Raw genomic sequence first — 25513 nt, 5'->3', positions numbered from 1 at the left:
GTTTTAAAAGCACAATGCTAAGAATATTAATAGATTCTGCGCATGTGCGCGAACTTGACTCTTAAAATTCCGATAAAATATAGAAATATTTTAAATTTATAATATTGTTTTGAAATATATGATTTGGAATGATTCATAGTAACGCTATCAATAATGGAGAAATATAGATAAAATTTATTTAAAAAAAAGAAAAATTATAAATTATTTGTCGATCTCGAGATTCGAACAGAAGTTTAGCAAAATACAATGACACACCCTGCCGATCCAGCCACCAAGACTCGTACATCGATTGCTTCTGAAGGGTCAAAGATTCTCATTACGACTCGGCAATAAGTATTAAGTATTGTGTAAATCTGGTTTTAAAAGCACAATGCTAAGAATATTAATAGATTCTGCGCATGTGCGCGAACTTGACTCTTAAAATTCCGATAAAATATAGAAATATTTTAAATTTATAATATTGTTTTGAAATATATGATTTGGAATGATTCATAGTAACTCTATGAATAATGAAGAAATAAAGAAAAAATTTATTTAAAAATAAGAAAAATTATAAATTATTTGTCGATATCGAGATTCGAACTGAAGAACAGCAAAATACAATGACACACCGTGCCGATCTAGCCACCAACAGTCGTACCTCGAGAGCTTCTGAAGGGTCAAAGATTCTCATTACGACTCGGCTATAAGTATTAAGTATTGTGTAAATCTGGTTTTAAAAGCACAATGCTAAGAATATTAATAGATTCTGCGCATGTGCGCGAACTTGACTCTTAAAATTCCGATAAAATATAGAAATATTTTAAATTTATAATATTGTTTTGAAATATATGATTTGGAATGATTCATAGTAACGCTATGAATAATGGAGAAATATCGATAAAATTTATTTAAAAAAAAGAAAAATTATAAATTATTTGTCGATCTCGAGATTCGAACAGAAGTTTAGCAAAATACAATGACACACCCTGCCGATCTAGCCACCAAGACTCGTACCTCGAGAGCTGCTGAAGGGTCAAAGATTCTCATTACGACTAGGCAATAAGTATTAAGTATTGTGTAAATCTGGTTTTAAAAGCACACTGCTAAGAATATTAATATGTTCTGCGCATGTGCGGGAACTTAACTCTTAAAATTCCTATAAAATATAGAAATATTTTAAATTTATAACATTGTTTTGAAATATATGATTTGGAATGATTCATAGTAACTCTATGAATAATAGAAAAATAAAGATAAAATTTATTTAAAAAAAAGAAAAATTATAAATTATTTGTCGATCTCGAGATTCGAACAGAAGACCAGCAAAATACAATGACACATCCTGCCGATCTAGCCACCAAGACTCGTACCTCGAGAGCTGCTGAAGGGTCAAAGATTCTCATTACGACTCGGCAATAAGTTTTAAGTATTGTGTAAATCTGGTTTTAAAAGCACACTGCTAAGATTATTAATATGTTCTGCGCATGTGCGGTAACTTGACTCTTAAAATTCCGATAAAATATAGAAATATTTTAAATTTATAATATTGTTTTGAAATATATGATTTGGAATGATTCATAGTAACGCTATGAATAATGGAGAAATATAGATAAAATTTATTTAAAAAAAAGAAAAATTATAAATTATTTGTCGATCTCGAGATTCGAACAGAAGTTTAGCAAAATACAATGACACACCCTGCCGATCTAGCCACCAAGAATCGTACATCGATTGCTTCTGAAGGGTCAAAGATTCTCATTACGACTCGGCAATAAGTATTAAGTATTGTGTAAATCTGGTTTTAAAAGCACAATGCTAAGAATATTAATAGATTCTGCGCATGTGCGCGAACTTGACTCTTAAAATTCCGATAAAATATAGAAATATTTTAAATTTATAATATTGTTTTGAAATATATGATTTGGAATGATTCATAGTAACGCTATCAATAATGGAGAAATATAGATAAAATTTATTTAAAAAAAAGAAAAATTATAAATTATTTGTCGATCTCGAGATTCGAACAGAAGTTTAGCAAAATACAATGACACACCCTGCCGATCCAGCCACCAAGACTCGTACATCGATTGCTTCTGAAGGGTCAAAGATTCTCATTACGACTCGGCAATAAGTATTAAGTATTGTGTAAATCTGGTTTTAAAAGCACAATGCTAAGAATATTAATAGATTCTGCGCATGTGCGCGAACTTGACTCTTAAAATTCCGATAAAATATAGAAATATTTTAAATTTATAATATTGTTTTGAAATATATGATTTGGAATGATTCATAGTAACTCTATCAATAATAGAGAAATAAAGTTAAAATTTATTTAAAAAAAGAAAAATTATAAATTATTTGTCGATCTCGAGATACGAACAGAAGACCAGAAAAATACAATGACACACCCTGCCGATCTAGCCACCAAGACTCGTACCTCGAGAGCTTCTGAAGGGTCAAAGATTCTGATTGCGACTCGGCAATAAGTTTTAAGTATTGTGTAAATCTGGTTTTAAAAGCACACTGCTAAGAATATTAATATGTTCTGCGCTTGTGCGGGAACTTAACTCTTAAAATTCCTATAAAATATAGAAATATTTTAAATTTATAATATTGTCTTGAAATATATGATTTGGAATGATTCATAGTAACTCTATGAATAATAGAGAAATATCGATAAAATTTATTTAAAAAAAAGAAAAATTATAAATTATTTGTCGATCTCGAGATTCGAACAGAAGTTTAGCAAAATACAATGACACACCCTGCCGATCTAGCCACCAAGAATCGTACCTCGAGAGCTGCTGAAGGGTCAAAGATTCTCATTACGACTCGGCAATAAGTATTAAGTATTGTGTAAATCTGGTTTTAAAAGCACAATGCTAAGAATATTAATAGATTCTGCGCATGTGCGCGAACTTGACTCTTAAAATTCCGATAAAATATAGAAATATTTTAAATTTATAATATTGTTTTGAAATATATGATTTGGAATGATTCATAGTAACGCTATGAATAATGGATAAATATAGATAAAATTTATTTAAAAAAAAATTATAAATTATTTGTCGATCTCGAGATTTGAACAGAAGACCAGCAAAATACAATGACACACCCTGCCGATCTAGCCACTAAGACTCGTACCTCGAGAGCTGCTGAAGGGTCAAAGATTCTCATTACGACTCGGCAATAAGTTTTAAGTATTGTGTAAATCTGGTTTTAAAAGCACACTGCTAAGAATATTAATATGTTCTGCGCATGTGCGGGAACTTAACTCTTAAAATTCCTATAAAATATAGAAATATTTTAAATTTATAATATTGTTTTGAAATATATGATTTGGAATGATTCATAGTAACTCTATGAATAATGGAGAAATAAAGAAAAAATTTATTTAAAAATAAGAAAAATTATAAATTATTTGTCGATATCGAGATTCGAACTGAAGAACAGCAAAATACAATGACACACCGTGCCGATCTAGCCACCAACACTCGTATCTCGAGAGCTTCTGAAGGGTCAAAGATTCTCATTACGACTCGGCAATAAGTATTAAGTATTGTGTAAATCTGGTTTTAAAAGCACAATGCTAAGAATATTAATAGATTCTGCGCATGTGCGCGAACTTGACTCTTAAAATTCCGATAAAATTTAGAAATATTTTAAATTTATAATATTGTTTTGAAATATATGATTTGGAATGATTCATAGTAACTCTATCAATAATAGAGAAATAAAGTTAAAATTTATTTAAAAAAAGAAAAATTATAAATTATTTGTCGATCTCGAGATACGAACAGAAGACCAGAAAAATACAATGACACACCCTGCCGATCTAGCCACCAAGACTCGTACCTCGAGAGCTTCTGAAGGGTCAAAGATTCTGATTGCGACTCGGCAATAAGTTTTAAGTATTGTGTAAATCTGGTTTTAAAAGCACACTGCTAAGAATATTAATATGTTCTGCGCTTGTGCGGGAACTTAACTCTTAAAATTCCTATAAAATATAGAAATATTTTAAATTTATAATATTGTCTTGAAATATATGATTTGGAATGATTCATAGTAACTCTATGAATAATAGAGAAATAAAGATAAAATTTATTTAAAAAAAAGAAAAATTATAAATTATTTGTCGATCTCGAGATTCGAACAGAAGACCAGCAAAATACAATGACACATCCTGCCGATCTAGCCACCAAGACTCGTACCTCGAGAGCTGCTGAAGGGTCAAAGATTCTCATTACGACTCGGCAATAAGTTTTAAGTATTGTGTAAATCTGGTTTCAAAAGCACAATGCTAAGAATATTAATAGATTCTGCGCATGTGCGGGAACTTGACTCTTAAAATTCCGATAAAATATAGAAATATTTTAAATTTATAATATTGTTTTGAAATATATGATTTGGAATGATTCATAGTAACGCTATGAATAATGGAGAAATATCGATAAAATTTATTTAAAAAAAAGAAAAATTATAAATTATTTGTCGATCTCGAGATTCGAACAGAAGTTTAGCAAAATACAATGACACACCCTGCCGATCTAGCCACCAAGAATCGTACCTCGAGAGCTGCTGAAGGGTCAAAGATTCTCATTACGACTCGGCAATAAGTATTAAGTATTGTGTAAATCTGGTTTTAAAAGCACAATGCTAAGAATATTAATAGATTCTGCGCATGTGCGCGAACTTGACTCTTAAAATTCCGATAAAATATAGAAATATTTTAAATTTATAATATTGTTTTGAAATATATGATTTGGAATGATTCATAGTAACGCTATGAATAATGGATAAATATAGATAAAATTTATTTAAAAAAAAAATTATAAATTATTTGTCGATCTCGAGATTTGAACAGAAGACCAGCAAAATACAATGACACACCCTGCCGATCTAGCCACTAAGACTCGTACCTCGAGAGCTGCTGAAGGGTCAAAGATTCTCATTACGACTCGGCAATAAGTTTTAAGTATTGTGTAAATCTGGTTTTAAAAGCACACTGCTAAGAATATTAATATGTTCTGCGCATGTGCGGGAACTTAACTCTTAAAATTCCTATAAAATATAGAAATATTTTAAATTTATAATATTGTTTTGAAATATATGATTTAGAATGATTCATAGTAACTCTATGAATAATGGAGAAATAAAGAAAAAATTTATTTAAAAATAAGAAAAATTATAAATTATTTGTCGATATCGAGATTCGAACTGAAGAACAGCAAAATACAATGACACACCGTGCCGATCTAGCCACCAACACTCGTATCTCGAGAGCTTCTGAAGGGTCAAAGATTCTCATTACGACTCGGCAATAAGTATTAAGTATTGTGTAAATCTGGTTTTAAAAGCACAATGCTAAGAATATTAATAGATTCTGCGCATGTGCGCGAACTTGACTCTTAAAATTCCGATAAAATTTAGAAATATTTTAAATTTATAATATTGTTTTGAAATATATGATTTGGAATGATTCATAGTAACTCTATGAATAATAGAGAAATAAAGATAAAATTTATTTAAAAAAAAGAAAAATTATAAATTATTTGTCGATCTCGAGATTCGAACAGAAGACCAGCAAAATACAATGACACACCCTGCCGATCAAGCCACCAAGACTCGTACATCGATTGCTTCTGAAGGGTCAAAGATTCTCATTACGACTCGGCAATAAGTTTTAAGTATTGTGTAAATCTGGTTTTAAAAGCACAATGCTAAGAATATTAATAGATTCTGCGCATGTGCGCGAACTTGACTCTTAAAATTCCGATAAAATATAGAAATATTTTAAATTTATAATATTGTTTTGAAATATATGATTTGGAATGATTCATAGTAACTCTATGAATAATGAAGAAATAAAGAAAAAATTTATTTAAAAATAAGAAAAATTATAAATTATTTGTCGATATCGAGATTCGAACTGAAGAACAGCAAAATACAATGACACACCGTGCCGATCTAGCCACCAACAGTCTTACCTCGAGAGCTTCTGAAGGGTCAAAGATTCTCATTACGACTCGGCAATAAGTATTAAGTATTGTGTAAATCTGGTTTTAAAAGCACAATGCTAAGAATATTAATAGATTCTGCGCATGTGCGCGAACTTGACTCTTAAAATTCCGATAAAATATAGAAATATTTTAAATTTATAATATTGTTTTGAAATATATGATTTGGAATGATTCATAGTAACTCTATGAATAATAGAGAAATAAAGTTAAAATTTATTTAAAAAAAGAAAAATTATAAATTATTTGTCGATCTCGAGATACGAACAGAAGACCAGAAAAATTCAACGACACACCCTGCCGATCTAGCCACCAAGACTCGTACCTCGAGAGCTTCTGAAGGGTCAAAGAGTCTGATTGCGACTCGGCAATAAGTTTTAAGTATTGTGTAAATCTGGTTTTAAAAGCACACTGCTAAGAATATTAATAGATTCTGCGCATGTGCGGGAACATGACTCTTAAAATTCCGATAAAATATAGAAATATTTTAAATTTATAATATTGTTTTGAAATATATGATTTGGAATGATTCACAGTAACGCTATGAATAATGGAGAAATATCGATAAAATTTATTTAAAAAAAAGAAAAATTATAAATTATTTGTCGATCTCGAGATTCGAACAGAAGACCAGCAAAATACAATGACACACCGTGCCGATCTAGCCACCAACACTCGTACCTCGAGAGCTTCTGAAGGGTCAAAGATTCTCATTACGACTCGGCAATAAGTATTAAGTATTGTGTAAATCTGGTTTTAAAAGCACAATGCTAAGAATATTAATAGATTCTGCGCATGTGCGCGAACTTGACTCTTAAAATTCCGATAAAATATAGAAATATTTTAAATTTATAATATTGTTTTGAAATATATGATTTGGAATGATTCATAGTAACTCTATGAATAATGAAGAAATAAAGAAAAAATTTATTTAAAAATAAGAAAAATTATAAATTATTTGTCGATATCGAGATTCGAACTGAAGAACAGCAAAATACAATGACACACCCTGCCGATCTAGCCACCAAGAATCGTACCTCGAGAGCTGCTGAAGGGTCAAAGATTCTCATTACGACTCGGCAATAAGTATTAAGTATTGTGTAAATCTGGTTTTAAAAGCACAATGCTAAGAATATTAATAGATTCTGCGCATGTGCGCGAACTTGACTCTTAAAATTCCGATAAAATATAGAAATATTTTAAATTTATAATATTGTTTTGAAATATATGATTTGGAATGATTCATAGTAACGCTATGAATAATGGATAAATATAGATAAAATTTATTTAAAAAAAAAAATTATAAATTATTTGTCGATCTCGAGATTTGAACAGAAGACCAGCAAAATACAATGACACACCCTGCCGATCTAGCCACTAAGACTCGTACCTCGAGAGCTGCTGAAGGGTCAAAGATTCTCATTACGACTCGGCAATAAGTTTTAAGTATTGTGTAAATCTGGTTTTAAAAGCACACTGCTAAGAATATTAATATGTTCTGCGCATGTGCGGGAACTTAACTCTTAAAATTCCTATAAAATATAGAAATATTTTAAATTTATAATATTGTTTTGAAATATATGATTTGGAATGATTCATAGTAACTCTATGAATAATGGAGAAATAAAGAAAAAATTTATTTAAAAATAAGAAAAATTATAAATTATTTGTCGATATCGAGATTCGAACTGAAGAACAGCAAAATACAATGACACACCGTGCCGATCTAGAAACCAACACTCGTACCTCGAGAGCTTCTGAAGGGTCAAAGATTCTCATTACGACTCGGCAATAAGTATTAAGTATTGTGTAAATCTGGTTTTAAAAGCACAATGCTAAGAATATTAATAGATTCTGCGGATGTGCGCGAACTTGACTCTTAAAATTCCGATAAAATATAGAAATATTTTAAATTTATAATATTGTTTTGAAATATATGATTTGGAATGATTCATAGTAACTCTATGAATAATAGAGAAATAAAGTTAAAATTTATTTAAAAAAAGAAAAATTATAAATTATTTGTCGATCTCGAGATACGAACAGAAGACCAGAAAAATTCAACGACACACCCTGCCGATCTAGCCACCAAGACTCGTACCTCGAGAGCTTCTGAAGGGTCAAAGAGTCTGATTGCGACTCGGCAATAAGTTTTAAGTATTGTGTAAATCTGGTTTTAAAAGCACACTGCTAAGAATATTAATAGATTCTGCGCATGTGCGGGAACATGACTCTTAAAATTCCGATAAAATATAGAAATATTTTAAATTTATAATATTGTTTTGAAATATATGATTTGGAATGATTCACAGTAACGCTATGAATAATGGAGAAATATCGATAAAATTTATTTAAAAAAAAGAAAAATTATAAATTATTTGTCGATCTCGAGATTCGAACAGAAGACCAGCAAAATACAATGACACACCGTGCCGATCTAGCCACCAACACTCGTACCTCGAGAGCTTCTGAAGGGTCAAAGATTCTCATTACGACTCGGCAATAAGTATTAAGTATTGTGTAAATCTGGTTTTAAAAGCACAATGCTAAGAATATTAATAGATTCTGCGCATGTGCGCGAACTTGACTCTTAAAATTCCGATAAAATATAGAAATATTTTAAATTTATAATATTGTTTTGAAATATATGATTTGGAATGATTCATAGTAACTCTATGAATAATGAAGAAATAAAGAAAAAATTTATTTAAAAATAAGAAAAATTATAAATTATTTGTCGATATCGAGATTCGAACTGAAGAACAGCAAAATACAATGACACACCCTGCCGATCTAGCCACCAAGAATCGTACCTCGAGAGCTGCTGAAGGGTCAAAGATTCTCATTACGACTCGGCAATAAGTATTAAGTATTGTGTAAATCTGGTTTTAAAAGCACAATGCTAAGAATATTAATAGATTCTGCGCATGTGCGCGAACTTGACTCTTAAAATTCCGATAAAATATAGAAATATTTTAAATTTATAATATTGTTTTGAAATATATGATTTGGAATGATTCATAGTAACGCTATGAATAATGGATAAATATAGATAAAATTTATTTTAAAAAAAAAATTATAAATTATTTGTCGATCTCGAGATTTGAACAGAAGACCAGCAAAATACAATGACACACCCTGCCGATCTAGCCACTAAGACTCGTACCTCGAGAGCTGCTGAAGGGTCAAAGATTCTCATTACGACTCGGCAATAAGTTTTAAGTATTGTGTAAATCTGGTTTTAAAAGCACACTGCTAAGAATATTAATATGTTCTGCGCATGTGCGGGAACTTAACTCTTAAAATTCCTATAAAATATAGAAATATTTTAAATTTATAATATTGTTTTGAAATATATGATTTGGAATGATTCATAGTAACTCTATGAATAATGGAGAAATAAAGAAAAAATTTATTTAAAAATAAGAAAAATTATAAATTATTTGTCGATATCGAGATTCGAACTGAAGAACAGCAAAATACAATGACACACCGTGCCGATCTAGAAACCAACACTCGTACCTCGAGAGCTTCTGAAGGGTCAAAGATTCTCATTACGACTCGGCAATAAGTATTAAGTATTGTGTAAATCTGGTTTTAAAAGCACAATGCTAAGAATATTAATAGATTCTGCGCATGTGCGCGAACTTGACTCTTAAAATTCCGATAAAATTTAGAAATATTTTAAATTTATAATATTGTTTTGAAATATATGATTTGGAATGATTCATAGTAACTCTATCAATAATAGAGAAATAAAGTTAAAATTTATTTAAAAAAAGAAAAATTATAAATTATTTGTCGATCTCGAGATACGAACAGAAGACCAGAAAAATACAATGACACACCCTGCCGATCTAGCCACCAAGACTCGTACCTCGAGAGCTTCTGAAGGGTCAAAGATTCTGATTGCGACTCGGCAATAAGTTTTAAGTATTGTGTAAATCTGGTTTTAAAAGAACAATGCTAATAATATTAATAGATTCTGCGCATGTGCGGGAACTTGACTCTTAAAATTCCGATAAAATATAGAAATATTTTAAATTTATAATATTGTTTTGAAATATATGATTTGGAATGATTCATAGTAACTCTATGAATAATAGAGAAATAAAGATAAAATTTATTTAAAAAAAAGAAAAATTATAAATTATTTGTCGATCTCGAGATTCGAACAGAAGAAAAGCAAAATACAATGACACACCCTGCCGATCAAGCCACCAAGACTCGTACATCGATTGCTTCTGAAGGGTCAAAGATTCTCATTACGACTCGGCAATAAGTTTTAAGTATTGTGTAAATCTGGTTTTAAAAGCACAATGCTAAGAATATTAATAGATTCTGCGCATGTGCGCGAACTTGACTCTTAAAATTCCGATAAAATATAGAAATATTTTAAATTTATAATATTGTTTTGAAATATATGATTTGGAATGATTCATAGTAACTCTATGAATAATGAAGAAATAAAGAAAAAAATTATTTAAAAATAAGAAAAATTATAAATTATTTGTCGATATCGAGATTCGAACTGAAGAACAGCAAAATACAATGACACACCGTGCCGATCTAGCCACCAACAGTCGTACCTCGAGAGCTTCTGAAGGGTCAAAGATTCTCATTACGACTCGGCAATAAGTATTAAGTATTGTGTAAATCTGGTTTTAAAAGCACAATGCTAAGAATATTAATAGATTCAGCGCATGTGCGCGAACTTGACTCTTAAAATTCCGATAAAATATAGAAATATTTTAAATTTATAATATTGTTTTGAAATATATGATTTGGAATGATTCATAGTAACTCTATGAATAATAGAGAAATATAGATAAAATTTATTTAAAAAAAAGAAAAATTATAAATTATTTGTCGATCTCGAGATTCGAACAGAAGTTTAGCAAAATACAATGACACACCCTGCCGATCTAGCCACCAAGACTCGTACATCGATTGCTTCTGAAGGGTCAAAGATTCTCATTACGACTCGGCAATAAGTTTTAAGTATTGTGTAAATCTGGTTTTAAAAGCACAATGCTAAGAATATTAATAGATTCTGCGCATGTGCGGGAACTTGACTCTTAAAATTCCGATAAAATATAGAAATATTTTAAATTTATAATATTGTTTTGAAATATATGATTTGGAATGATTCATAGTAACGCTATGAATAATGGAGAAATATCGATAAAATTTATTTAAAAAAAAGAAAAATTATAAATTATTTGTCGATCTCGAGATTCGAACAGAAGTTTAGCAAAATACAATGACACACCCTGCCGATCTAGCCACCAAGAATCGTACCTCGAGAGCTGCTGAAGGGTCAAAGATTCTCATTACGACTCGGCAATAAGTATTAAGTATTGTGTAAATCTGGTTTTAAAAGCACACTGCTAAGAATATTAATATGTTCTGCGCATGTGCGGGAACTTAACTTTTAAAATTCCTATAAAATATAGAAATATTTTAAATTTATAATATTGTTTTGAAATATATGATTTGGAATGATTCATAGTAACTCTATGAATAATAGAGAAATAAAGATAAAATTTATTTAAAAAAAAGAAAAATTATAAATTATTTGTCGATCTCGAGATTCGAACAGAAGACCAGCAAAATACAATGACACACCCTGCCGATCTAGCCACCAAGACTCGTACATCGATTGCTTCTGAAGGGTCAAAGATTCTCATTACGACTCGGCAATAAGTTTTAAGTATTGTGTAAATCTGGTTTTAAAAGCACAATGCTAAGAATATTAATAGATTCTACGCATGTGCGCGAACTTGACTCTTAAAATTCCGATAAAATATAGAAATATTTTAAATTTATAATATTGTTTTGAAATATATGATTTGGAATGATTCATAGTAACGCTATGAATAATGGAGAAATATAGATAAAATTTATTTAAAAAAAAGAAAAATTATAAATTATTTGTCGATCTCGAGATTCGAACAGAAGTTTAGCAAAATACAATGACACACCCTGCCGATCTAGCCACCAAGACTCGTACATCGATTGCTTCTGAAGGGTCAAAGATTCTCATTACGACTCGGCAATAAGTATTAAGTATTGTGTAAATCTGGTTTTAAAAGCACAATGCTAAGAATATTAATAGATTCTGCGCATGTGCGCGAACTTGACTCTTAAAATTCCGATAAAATATAGAAATATTTTAAATTTATAATATTGTTTTGAAATATATGATTTGGAATGATTCATAGTAACTCTATCAATAATAGAGAAATAAAGTTAAAATTTATTTAAAAAAAGAAAAATTATAAATTATTTGTCGATCTCGAGATTCGAACAGAAGACCAGCAAAATACAATGACACATCCTGCCGATCTAGCCACCAAGACTCGTGCCTCGAGAGCTGCTGAAGGGTCAAAGATTCTCATTACGACTCGGCAATAAGTTTTAAGTATTGTGTAAATCTGGTTTCAAAAGCACAATGCTAAGAATATTAATAGATTCTGCGCATGTGCGGGAACTTGACTCTTAAAATTCCGATAAAATATAGAAATATTTTAAATTTATAATATTGTTTTGAAATATATGATTTGGAATGATTCATAGTAACGCTATGAATAATGGAGAAATATCGATAAAATTTATTTAAAAAAAAGAAAAATTATAAATTATTTGTCGATCTCGAGATTCGAACAGAAGTTTAGCAAAATACAATGACACACCCTGCCGATCTAGCCACCAAGAATCGTACCTCGAGAGCTGCTGAAGGGTCAAAGATTCTCATTACGACTCGGCAATAAGTATTAAGTATTGTGTAAATCTGGTTTTAAAAGCACACTGCTAAGAATATTAATATGTTCTGCGCATGTGCGGGAACTTAACTCTTAAAATTCCTATAAAATATAGAAATATTTTAAATTTATAATATTGTTTTGAAATATATGATTTGGAATGATTCATAGTAACTCTATGAATAATAGAGAAATAAAGATAAAATTTATTTAAAAAAAAGAAAAATTATAAATTATTTGTCGATCTCGAGATTCGAACAGAAGACCAGCAAAATACAATGACACATCCTGCTGATCTAGCCACCAAGACTCGCACCTCGAGAGCTGCTGAAGGGTCAAAGATTCTCATTACGACTCGGCAATAAGTTTTAAGTATTGTGTAAATCTGGTTTTAAAAGCACACTGCTAAGATTATTAATATGTTCTGCGCATGTGCGGGAACTTGACTCTTAAAATTAAGATAAAATATAGAAATATTTTAAATTTATAATATTGTTTTGAAATATATGATTTGGAATGATTCATAGTAACTCTATCAATAATAGAGAAATAAAGTTAAAATTTATTTAAAAAAAGAAAAATTATAAATTATTTGTCGATCTCGAGATTCGAACAGAAGACCAGCAAAATACAATGACACATCCTGCCGATCTAGCCACCAAGAATCGTACCTCGAGAGCTGCTGAAGGGTCAAAGATTCTCATTACGACTCGGCAATAAGTATTAAGTATTGTGTAAATCTGGTTTTAAAAGCACACTGCTAAGAATATTAATATGTTCTGCGCATGTGCGGGAACTTAACTTTTAAAATTCCTATAAAATATAGAAATATTTTAAATTTATAATATTGTTTTGAAATATATGATTTGGAATGATTCATAGTAACTCTATGAATAATAGAGAAATAAAGATAAAATTTATTTAAAAAAAAGAAAAATTATAAATTATTTGTCGATCTCGAGATTCGAACAGAAGACCAGCAAAATACAATGACACACCCTGCCGATCTAGCCACCAAGACTCGTACATCGATTGCTTCTGAAGGGTCAAAGATTCTCATTACGACTCGGCAATAAGTTTTAAGTATTGTGTAAATCTGGTTTTAAAAGCACAATGCTAAGAATATTAATAGATTCTACGCATGTGCGCGAACTTGACTCTTAAAATTCCGATAAAATATAGAAATATTTTAAATTTATAATATTGTTTTGAAATATATGATTTGGAATGATTCATAGTAACGCTATGAATAATGGAGAAATATAGATAAAATTTATTTAAAAAAAAGAAAAATTATAAATTATTTGTCGATCTCGAGATTCGAACAGAAGTTTAGCAAAATACAATGACACACCCTGCCGATCTAGCCACCAAGACTCGTACATCGATTGCTTCTGAAGGGTCAAAGATTCTCATTACGACTCGGCAATAAGTATTAAGTATTGTGTAAATCTGGTTTTAAAAGCACAATGCTAAGAATATTAATAGATTCTGCGCATGTGCGCGAACTTGACTCTTAAAATTCCGATAAAATATAGAAATATTTTAAATTTATAATATTGTTTTGAAATATATGATTTGGAATGATTCATAGTAACTCTATCAATAATAGAGAAATAAAGTTAAAATTTATTTAAAAAAAGAAAAATTATAAATTATTTGTCGATCTCGAGATTCGAACAGAAGACCAGCAAAATACAATGACACATCCTGCCGATCTAGCCACCAAGACTCGTGCCTCGAGAGCTGCTGAAGGGTCAAAGATTCTCATTACGACTCGGCAATAAGTTTTAAGTATTGTGTAAATCTGGTTTCAAAAGCACAATGCTAAGAATATTAATAGATTCTGCGCATGTGCGGGAACTTGACTCTTAAAATTCCGATAAAATATAGAAATATTTTAAATTTATAATATTGTTTTGAAATATATGATTTGGAATGATTCATAGTAACGCTATGAATAATGGAGAAATATCGATAAAATTTATTTAAAAAAAAGAAAAATTATAAATTATTTGTCGATCTCGAGATTCGAACAGAAGTTTAGCAAAATACAATGACACACCCTGCCGATCTAGCCACCAAGAATCGTACCTCGAGAGCTGCTGAAGGGTCAAAGATTCTCATTACGACTCGGCAATAAGTATTAAGTATTGTGTAAATCTGGTTTTAAAAGCACACTGCTAAGAATATTAATATGTTCTGCGCATGTGCGGGAACTTAACTCTTAAAATTCCTATAAAATATAGAAATATTTTAAATTTATAATATTGTTTTGAAATATATGATTTGGAATGATTCATAGTAACTCTATGAATAATAGAGAAATAAAGATAAAATTTATTTAAAAAAAAGAAAAATTATAAATTATTTGTCGATCTCGAGATTCGAACAGAAGACCAGCAAAATACAATGACACATCCTGCCGATCTAGCCACCAAGACTCGCACCTCGAGAGCTGCTGAAGGGTCAAAGATTCTCATTACGACTCGGCAATAAGTTTTAAGTATTGTGTAAATCTGGTTTTAAAAGCACACTGCTAAGATTATTAATATGTTCTGCGCATGTGCGGGAACTTGACTCTTAAAATTAAGATAAAATATAGAAATATTTTAAATTTATAATATTGTTTTGAAATATATGATTTGGAATGATTCATAGTAACGCTATGAATAATGGAGAAATATAGATAAAATTTATTTAAAAAAAAGAAAAATTATAAATTATTTGTCGATCTCGAGATTCGAACAGAAGTTTAGCAAAATACAATGACACACCCTGCCGATCTAGCCACCAAGAATCGTACATCGATTGCTTCTGAAGGGTCAAAGATTCTCATTACGACTCGGCAATAAGTATTAAGTATTGTGTAAATCTGGTTTTAAAAGCACAATGCTAAGAATATTAATAGATTCTGCGCATGTGCGCGAACTTGACTCTTAAAATTCCGATAAAATATAGAAATATTTTAAATTTATAATATTGTTTTGAAATATATGATTTGGAATGATTCATAGTAACTCTATCAATAATAGAGAAATAAAGTTAAAATTTATTTAAAAAAAGAAAAATTATAAATTATTTGTCGATCTCGAGATTCGAACAGAAGACCAGCAAAATACAATGACACATCCTGCCGATCTAGCCACCAAGACTCGTGCCTCGAGAGCTGCTGAAGGGTCAAAGATTCTCATTACGACTCGGCAATAAGTTTTAAGTATTGTGTAAATCTGGTTTCAAAAGCACAATGCTAAGAATATTAATAGATTCTGCGCATGTGCGGGAACTTGACTCTTAAAATTCCGATAAAATATAGAAATATTTTAAATTTATAATATTGTTTTGAAATATATGATTTGGAATGATTCATAGTAACGCTATGAATAATGGAGAAATATCGATAAAATTTATTTAAAAAAAAGAAAAATTATAAATTATTTGTCGATCTCGAGATTCGAACAGAAGTTTAGCAAAATACAATGACACACCCTGCCGATCTAGCCACCAAGAATCGTACCTCGAGAGCTGCTGAAGGGTCAAAGATTCTCATTACGACTCGGCAATAAGTATTAAGTATTGTGTAAATCTGGTTTTAAAAGCACACTGCTAAGAATATTAATATGTTCTGCGCATGTGCGGGAACTTAACTCTTAAAATTCCTATAAAATATAGAAATATTTTAAATTTATAATATTGTTTTGAAATATATGATTTGGAATGATTCATAGTAACTCTATGAATAATAGAGAAATAAAGATAAAATTTATTTAAAAAAAAGAAAAATTATAAATTATTTGTCGATCTCGAGATTCGAACAGAAGACCAGCAAAATACAATGACACATCCTGCCGATCTAGCCACCAAGACTCGCACCTCGAGAGCTGCTGAAGGGTCAAAGATTCTCATTACGACTCGGCAATAAGTTTTAAGTATTGTGTAAATCTGGTTTTAAAAGCACACTGCTAAGATTATTAATATGTTCTGCGCATGTGCGGGAACTTGACTCTTAAAATTAAGATAAAATATAGAAATATTTTAAATTTATAATATTGTTTTGAAATATATGATTTGGAATGATTCATAGTAACGCTATGAATAATGGAGAAATATAGATAAAATTTATTTAAAAAAAAGAAAAATTATAAATTATTTGTCGATCTCGAGATTCGAACAGAAGTTTAGCAAAATACAATGACACACCCTGCCGATCTAGCCACCAAGAATCGTACATCGATTGCTTCTGAAGGGTCAAAGATTCTCATTACGACTCGGCAATAAGTATTAAGTATTGTGTAAATCTGGTTTTAAAAGCACAATGCTAAGAATATTAATAGATTCTGCGCATGTGCGGGAACTTGACTCTTAAAATTCCGATAAAATATAGAAATATTTTAAATTTATAATATTGTTTTGAAATATATGATTTGGAATGATTCATAGTAACGCTATGAATAATGGAGAAATATCGATAAAATTTATTTAAAAAAAAGAAAAATTATAAATTATTTGTCGATCTCGAGATTCGAACAGAAGTTTAGCAAAATACAATGACACACCCTGCCGATCTAGCCACCAAGAATCGTACCTCGAGAGCTGCTGAAGGGTCAAAGATTCTCATTACGACTCGGCAATAAGTATTAAGTATTGTGTAAATCTGGTTTTAAAAGCACACTGCTAAGAATATTAATATGTTCTGCGCATGTGCGGGAACTTAACTCTTAAAATTCCTATAAAATATAGAAATATTTTAAATTTATAATATTGTTTTGAAATATATGATTTGGAATGATTCATAGTAACTCTATGAATAATAGAGAAATAAAGATAAAATTTATTTAAAAAAAAGAAAAATTATAAATTATTTGTCGATCTCGAGATTCGAACAGAAGACCAGCAAAATACAATGACACATCCTGCCGATCTAGCCACCAAGACTCGCACCTCGAGAGCTGCTGAAGGGTCAAAGATTCTCATTACGACTCGGCAATAAGTTTTAAGTATTGTGTAAATCTGGTTTTAAAAGCACACTGCTAAGATTATTAATATGTTCTGCGCATGTGCGGGAACTTGACTCTTAAAATTCCGATAAAATATAGAAATATTTTAAATTTATAATATTGTTTTGAAATATATGATTTGGAATGATTCATAGTAACGCTATGAATAATGGAGAAATATAGATAAAATTTATTTAAAAAAAAGAAAAATTATAAATTATTTGTTGATCTCGAGATTCGAAGAGAAGTTTAGCAAAATACAATGACACACCCTGCCGATCTAGCCACCAAGACTCGTACATCGATTGCTTCTGAAGGGTCAAAGATTCTCATTACGACTCGGCAATAAGTTTTAAGTATTGTGTAAATCTGGTTTTAAAAGCACAATGCTAAGAATATTAATAGATTCTACGCATGTGCGCGAACTTGACTCTTAAAATTCCGATAAAATATAGAAATATTTTAAATTTATAATATTGTTTTGAAATATATGATTTGGAATGATTCATAGTAACTCTATGAATAATGGAGAAATAAAGAAAAAATTTATTTAAAAATAAGAAAAATTATAAATTATTTGTCGATATCGAGATTCGAACTGAAGAACAGCAAAATACAATGACACACCTTGCTGATCTAGCCACCAACACTCGTACCTCGAGAGCTTCTGAAGGGTCAAAGATTCTCATTACGACTCGGCAATAAGTATTAAGTATTGTGTAAATCTGGTTTTAAAAGCACAATGCTAAGAATATTAATAGATTCTGCGCATGTGCGCGAACTTGACTCTTAAAATTCCGATAAAATATAGAAATATTTTAAATTTATAATATTGTTTTGAAATATATGATTTGGAATGATTCATAGTAACTCTATGAATAATAGAGAAATAAAGTTAAAATTTATTTAAAAAAAGAAAAATTATAAATTATTTGTCGATCTCGAGATACCAACAGAAGACCAGCAAAATACAATGACACATCCTGCCGATCTAGCCACCAAGACTCGTACATCGATTGCTTCTGAAGGGTCAAAGATTCTCATTACGACTCGGCAATAAGTTTTAAGTATTGTGTAAATCTATTTTTAGAAGCACAATGCTAAGAATATTAATAGATTCTGCGCATGTGCGCGAACTTGACTCTTAAAATTCCGATAAAATATAGAAATATTTTAAATTTATAATATTGTTTTGAAATATATGATTTGGAATGATTCATAGTAACTCTATGAATAATGGAGAAATATAGATAAAATTTATTTAAAAAAAAGAAAAATTATAAATTATTTGTCGATCTCGACATTCGAACAGAAGACCAGCAAAATACAATGACACACCCTGCCGATCAAGCCACCAAGACTCCTACATCGAGGGCTTCTGAAGGGTCAAAGATTCTCATTATGACTCGGCCATAGGTTTTAAGTATTGTGTAAATCTGGTTTTAAAAGCACAATGCTAAGAATATTAATAGATTCTTCGCATGTGCGCGAACTTGACTCTTAAAATTCCGATAAAATATAGAAATATTTTAAATTTATAATATTGTTTTGAAATATATGATTTGGAATGATTCATAGTAACTCTATGAATAATGGAGAAATATAGATAAAATTTATTTAAAAAAAAGAAAAATTATAAATTATTTGTCGATCTCGAGATTCGAACAGAAGTTTAGCAAAATACAATGACACACCCTGCCGATCTAGAAACCAAGACTCGTACCTCGAGAGCTGCTGAAGGGTCAAAGATTCTCATTACGACTCGGCAATAAGTTCTAAGTATTGTGTAAATCTGGTTTTAAAAGCACACTGCTAAGAATATTAATAGATTCTGCGCATGTGCGGGAACTGGACTTTTAAAATTCCAGTAAAATATAGAAATATTTTAAATTTATAATATTGTTTTGAAATATATGATTTGGAATGATTCATAATAACGCTATGAATAATGGAGAAATATAGATAAAATTTATTTAAAAAAAAGAAAAATTATAAATTATTTGTCGATCTCGAGATTCGAACAGAAGACCAGCAAAATACAATGACACACCCTGCCGATCCAGCCACCAAGCCTCGTACCTCGAGAGCTTCTGAAGGGTCAAAGATTCTCATTACGACTCGGCAATAAGTTTTAAGTATTGTGTAAATCAGGTTTTAAAAGCAAAATGCTTAGATAATTAATAGATTCTGCGCATGTGCGGGAACTTGACTCTTAAAATTCCGATAAAATATAGAAATATATTAAATTTATAATATTGTTTTGAAATATATGATTTGGAATGATTCATAGTAACTCTATGAATAATGGAGAAATAAAGATAAAATTTATTTAAAAAAAAGAAAAATTATGAATTATTTGTCGATCTCGAGATTCGAACAGAAGACCAGCAAAATACAATGACACATGCTGCCGATCTAGCCACCAAGACTCGTACCTCGAGAGCTGCTGAAGGGTCAAAGATTCTCATTACGACTCGGCAATAAGTTTTAAGTATTGTGTAAATCTGGTTTAAAAAGAACAATGCTAAGAATATTAATAGATTCTGCGCATGTGCGGGAGCTTGACTCTTAAAATTCCGATAAAATATAGAAATATTTTAAATTTATAATATTGTTTTGAAATATATGATTTGGAATGATTCATAGTAACTCTATGAATAATGGAGAAATAAAGATAAAATTTATTTTAAAAAAAGAAAAATTATAAATTATTTGTCGATCTCGAGATTCGAACAGAAGACCAGCAAAATACAATGACACACCCTGCCGATCTAGCCACCAAGCCTCGTACCTCGAGAGCTTCTGAAGGGTCAAAGATTCTCATTACGACTCGGCAATAAGTTTTAAGTATTGTGTAAATCAGGTTTTAAAAGCACAATGCTAAGATAATTAATAGATTCTGCGCATGTGCGGGAACTTGACTCTTAAAATTCCGATAAAATATAGAAATATTTTAAATTTATAATATTGTTTTGAAATATATGATTTGGAATGATTCATAGTAACTCTATGAATAATAGAGAAATAAAGATAAAATTTATTTTAAAAAAAGAAAAATTATAAATTATTTGTCGATCTCGAGATTCGAACAGAAGACCAGCAAAATACAATGACACATCCTGCCGATCTAGCCACCAAGCCTCGTACCTCGAGAGCTTCTGAAGGGTCAAAGATTCTCATTACGACTCGGCAATAAGTTTTAAGTATTGTGTAAATCAGGTTTTAAAAGCACAATGCTAAGATAATTAATAGATTCTGCGCATGTGCGGGAACTTGACTCTTAAAATTCCGATAAAATATAGAAATATATTAAATTTATAATATTGTTTTGAAATATATGATTTGGAATTATTCATAGTAACTCTATGAATAATGGAGAAATAAAGATAAAATTTATTTAAAAAAAAGAAAAATTATAAATTATTTGTCGATCTCGAGATTCGAACAGAAGACCAGCAAAATACAACGACACACCCTGCCGATCTAGCCACCAAGACTCGTACCTCGAGAGTTTCTGAATGGTCAAAGACTCTTATTACGACTCGGCAATAAGTTTTAAGTTTTATGTAAATCTGGTTTTAAAAGAACAATGCTAAGAATATTAATAGATTCTGCGTATGTGCGGGAACTTGACTCTTAAAATTCCGATAAAATATAGAAATATTTTAAATTTATAATATTGTTTTGAAATATATGATTTGGAATGATTCATAGTAACTCTATGAATAATGGAGAAATAAAGATAAAATTTATTTTAAAAAAAGAAAAATTATAAATTATTTGTCGATCTCGAGATTCGAACAGAAGACCAGCAAAATACAATGACACACCCTGCCGATCTAGCCACCAAGCCTCGTACCTCGAGAGCTTCTGAAGGGTCAAAGATTCTCATTACGACTCGGCAATAAGTTTTAAGTATTGTGTAAATCAGGTTTTAAAAGCACAATGCTAAGATAATTAATAGATTCTGCGCATGTGCGGGAACTTGACTCTTAAAATTCCGATAAAATATAGAAATATTTTAAATTTATAATATTGTTTTGAAATATATGATTTGGAATGATTCATAGTAACTCTATGAATAATAGAGAAATAAAGATAAAATTTATTTTAAAAAAAGAAAAATTATAAATTATTTGCCGATCTCGAGATTCGAACAGAAGACCAGCAAAATACAATGACACATCCTGCCGATCTAGCCACCAAGACTCGTACCTCGAGAGCTTCTGAAGGGTCAAAGATTCTCATTACGACTGGGCAATAAGTTTTAAGTATTGTGTAAATCAGGTTTTAAAAGCACAATGCTAAGATAATTAATAAATTCTGCGCATGTGCGGGAACTTGACTCTTAAAATTCCGATAAAATATAGAAATATATTAAATTTATAATATTGTTTTGAAATATATGATTTGGAATTATTCATAGTAACTCTATGAATATTGGAGAAATAAAGATAAAATTTATTTAAAAAAAAGAAAAATTATAAATTATTTGTCGATCTCGAGATTCGAACAGAAGACCAGCAAAATACAACGACACACCCTGCCGATCTAGCCACCAAGACTCGTACCTCGAGAGTTTCTGAATGGTCAAAGACTCTTATTACGACTCGGCAATAAGTTTTAAGTATTGTGTAAATCTGGTTTTAAAAGAACAATGCTAAGAATATTAATAGATTCTGCGCATGTGCGGGAACTTGACTCTTAAAATTCCGATAAAATATAGAAATATTTTAAATTTATAATATTGTTTTGAAATATATGATTTGGAATGATTCATAGCAACTCTATGAATAATAGAGAAATAAAGATAAAATTTATTTAAAAAAAAGAAAAATTATAAATTATTTCTGGATCTCGAGATTCGAACAGAAGACCAGCAAAATACAATGACACATCCTGCCGATCTAGCCACCAAGACTCGTACCTCGAGAGCTGCTGAAGGGTCAAAGATTCTCATTACGACTCGGCAATAAGTTTTAAGTATTGTGTAAATCTGGTTTCAAAAGCACAATGCTAAGAATATTAATAGATTCTGCGCATGTGCGGGAACTTGACTCTTAAAATTCCGATAAAATATAGAAATATTTTAAATTTATAATATTGTTTTGAAATATATGATTTGGAATGATTCATAGTAACGCTATGAATAATGGAGAAATATAGATAAAATTTATTTAAAAAAAAGAAAAATTATAAATTATTTGTCGATCTCGAGATTCGAACAGAAGACCAGCAAAATACAATGACACACCCTGCCGATCAAGCCACCAAGACTCCTACATCGAGGGCTTCTGAAGTTTCAAAGATTCTCATTACGACTCGGCCATAGGTTTTAAGTATTTTGTAAATCTGGTTTTAAAAGCACAATGCTAAGAATATTAATAGATTCCGCGCATGTGCGCGAACTTGACTCTTAAAATTCCGATAAAATATAGAAATATTTTAAATTTATAATATTGTTTTGAAATATATGATTTGGAATGATTCATAGTAACTCTATGAATAATGGAGAAATAAAGATAAAATTTATTTAAAAAAAAGAAAAATTATAAATTATTTGTCGATCTCGAGATTCGAACAGAAGACCAGCAAAATACAATGACACACCCTGCCGATCTAGCCACCAAGACTCGTACCTCGAGAGCTTCTGAAGGGTCAAAGATTCTCATTACGACTCGGCAATAAGTTTTAAGTATTGTGTAAATCAGGTTTTAAAAGCACAATGCTAAGATAATTAATAGATTCTGCGCATGTGCGGGAACTTGACTCTTAAAATTCCGATAAAATATATAAATATATTAAATTTATAATATTGTTTTTAAATATATGATTTGGAATGATTCATAGTAACTCTATGAATAATGGAGAAATAAAGATAAAATTTATTTAAAAAAAAGAAAAATTATAAATTATTTCTGGATCTCGAGATTCGAACAGAAGACCAGCAAAATACAATGACACATCCTGCCGATCTAGCCACCAAGACTCGTACCTCGAGAGCTGCTGAAGGGTCAAAGATTCTCATTACGACTCGGCAATAAGTTTTAAGTATTGTGTAAATCTGGTTTCAAAAGCACAATGCTAAGAATATTAATGGATTCTGCGCATGTGCGGGAACTTGACTCTTAAAATTCCGATAAAATATAGAAAAATTTTAAATTTATAATATTGTTTTGAAATATATGATTTGGAATGATTCATAGTAACTCTATGAATAATGGAGAAATAAAGATAAAATTTATTTAAAAAAAAGAAAAATTATGAATTATTTGTCGATCTCGAGATTCGAACAGAAGACCAGCAAAATACAATGACACACCCTGCCGATCTAGCCACCAAGCCTCGTACCTCGAGAGCTTCTGAAGGGTCAAAGATTCTCATTACGACTCGGCAATAAGTTTTAAGTATTGTGTAAATCAGGTTTTAAAAGCACAATGCTAAGATAATTAATAGATTCTGCGCATGTGCGGGAACTTGACTCTTAAAATTCCGATAAAATATAGAAATATATTAAATTTATAATATTGTTTTGAAATATATGATTTGGAATTATTCATAGTAACTCTATGAATAATGGAGAAATAAAGATAAAATTTATTTAAAAAAAAGAAAAATTATAAATTATTTGTCGATCTCGAGATTCGAACAGAAGACCAGCAAAATACAACGACACACCCTGCCGATCTAGCCACCAAGACTCGTACCTCGAGAGTTTCTGAATGGTCAAAGACTCTTATTACGACTCGGCAATAAGTTTTAAGTTTTATGTAAATCTGGTTTTAAAAGAAAAATGCTAAGAATATTAATAGATTCTGCGCATGTGCGGGAACTTGACTCTTAAAATTCCGATAAAATATAGAAATATTTTAAATTTATAATATTGTTTTGAAATATATGATTTGGAATGATTCATAGTAACTCTATGAATAATGGAGAAATAAAGATAAAATTTATTTTAAAAAAAGAAAAATTATAAATTATTTGTCGATCTCGAGATTCGAACAGAAGACCAGCAAAATACAATGACACACCCTGCCGATCTAGCCACCAAGCCTCGTACCTCGAGAGCTTCTGAAGGGTCAAAGATTCTCATTACGACTGGGCAATAAGTTTTAAGTATTGTGTAAATCAGGTTTTAAAAGCACAATGCTAAGATAATTAATAAATTCTGCGCATGTGCGGGAACTTGACTCTTAAAATTCCGATAAAATATAGAAATATATTAAATTTATAATATTGTTTTGAAATATATGATTTGGAATTATTCATAGTAACTCTATGAATATTGGAGAAATAAAGATAAAATTTATTTAAAAAAAAGAAAAATTATAAATTATTTGTCGATCTCGAGATTCGAACAGAAGACCAGCAAAATACAACGACACACCCTGCCGATCTAGCCACCAAGACTCGTACCTCGAGAGTTTCTGAATGGTCAAAGACTCTTATTACGACTCGGCAATAAGTTTTAAGTATTGTGTAAATCTGGTTTTAAAAGAACAATGCTAAGAATATTAATAGATTCTGCGCATGTGCGGGAACTTGACTCTTAAAATTCCGATAAAATATAGAAATATTTTAAATTTATAATATTGTTTTGAAATATATGATTTGGAATGATTCATAGCAACTCTATGAATAATAGAGAAATAAAGATAAAATTTATTTAAAAAAAAGAAAAATTATAAATTATTTCTGGATCTCGAGATTCGAACAGAAGACCAGCAAAATACAATGACACATCCTGCCG

Source organism: Argiope bruennichi, chromosome 3 (assembly GCF_947563725.1).
Source record: "Argiope bruennichi chromosome 3, qqArgBrue1.1, whole genome shotgun sequence".
Classification (NCBI taxonomy): domain Eukaryota; kingdom Metazoa; phylum Arthropoda; class Arachnida; order Araneae; family Araneidae; genus Argiope; species Argiope bruennichi.
The sequence above is the reverse complement of the archived record's forward strand: the minus strand, read 5'-3'. Positions refer to the sequence as shown.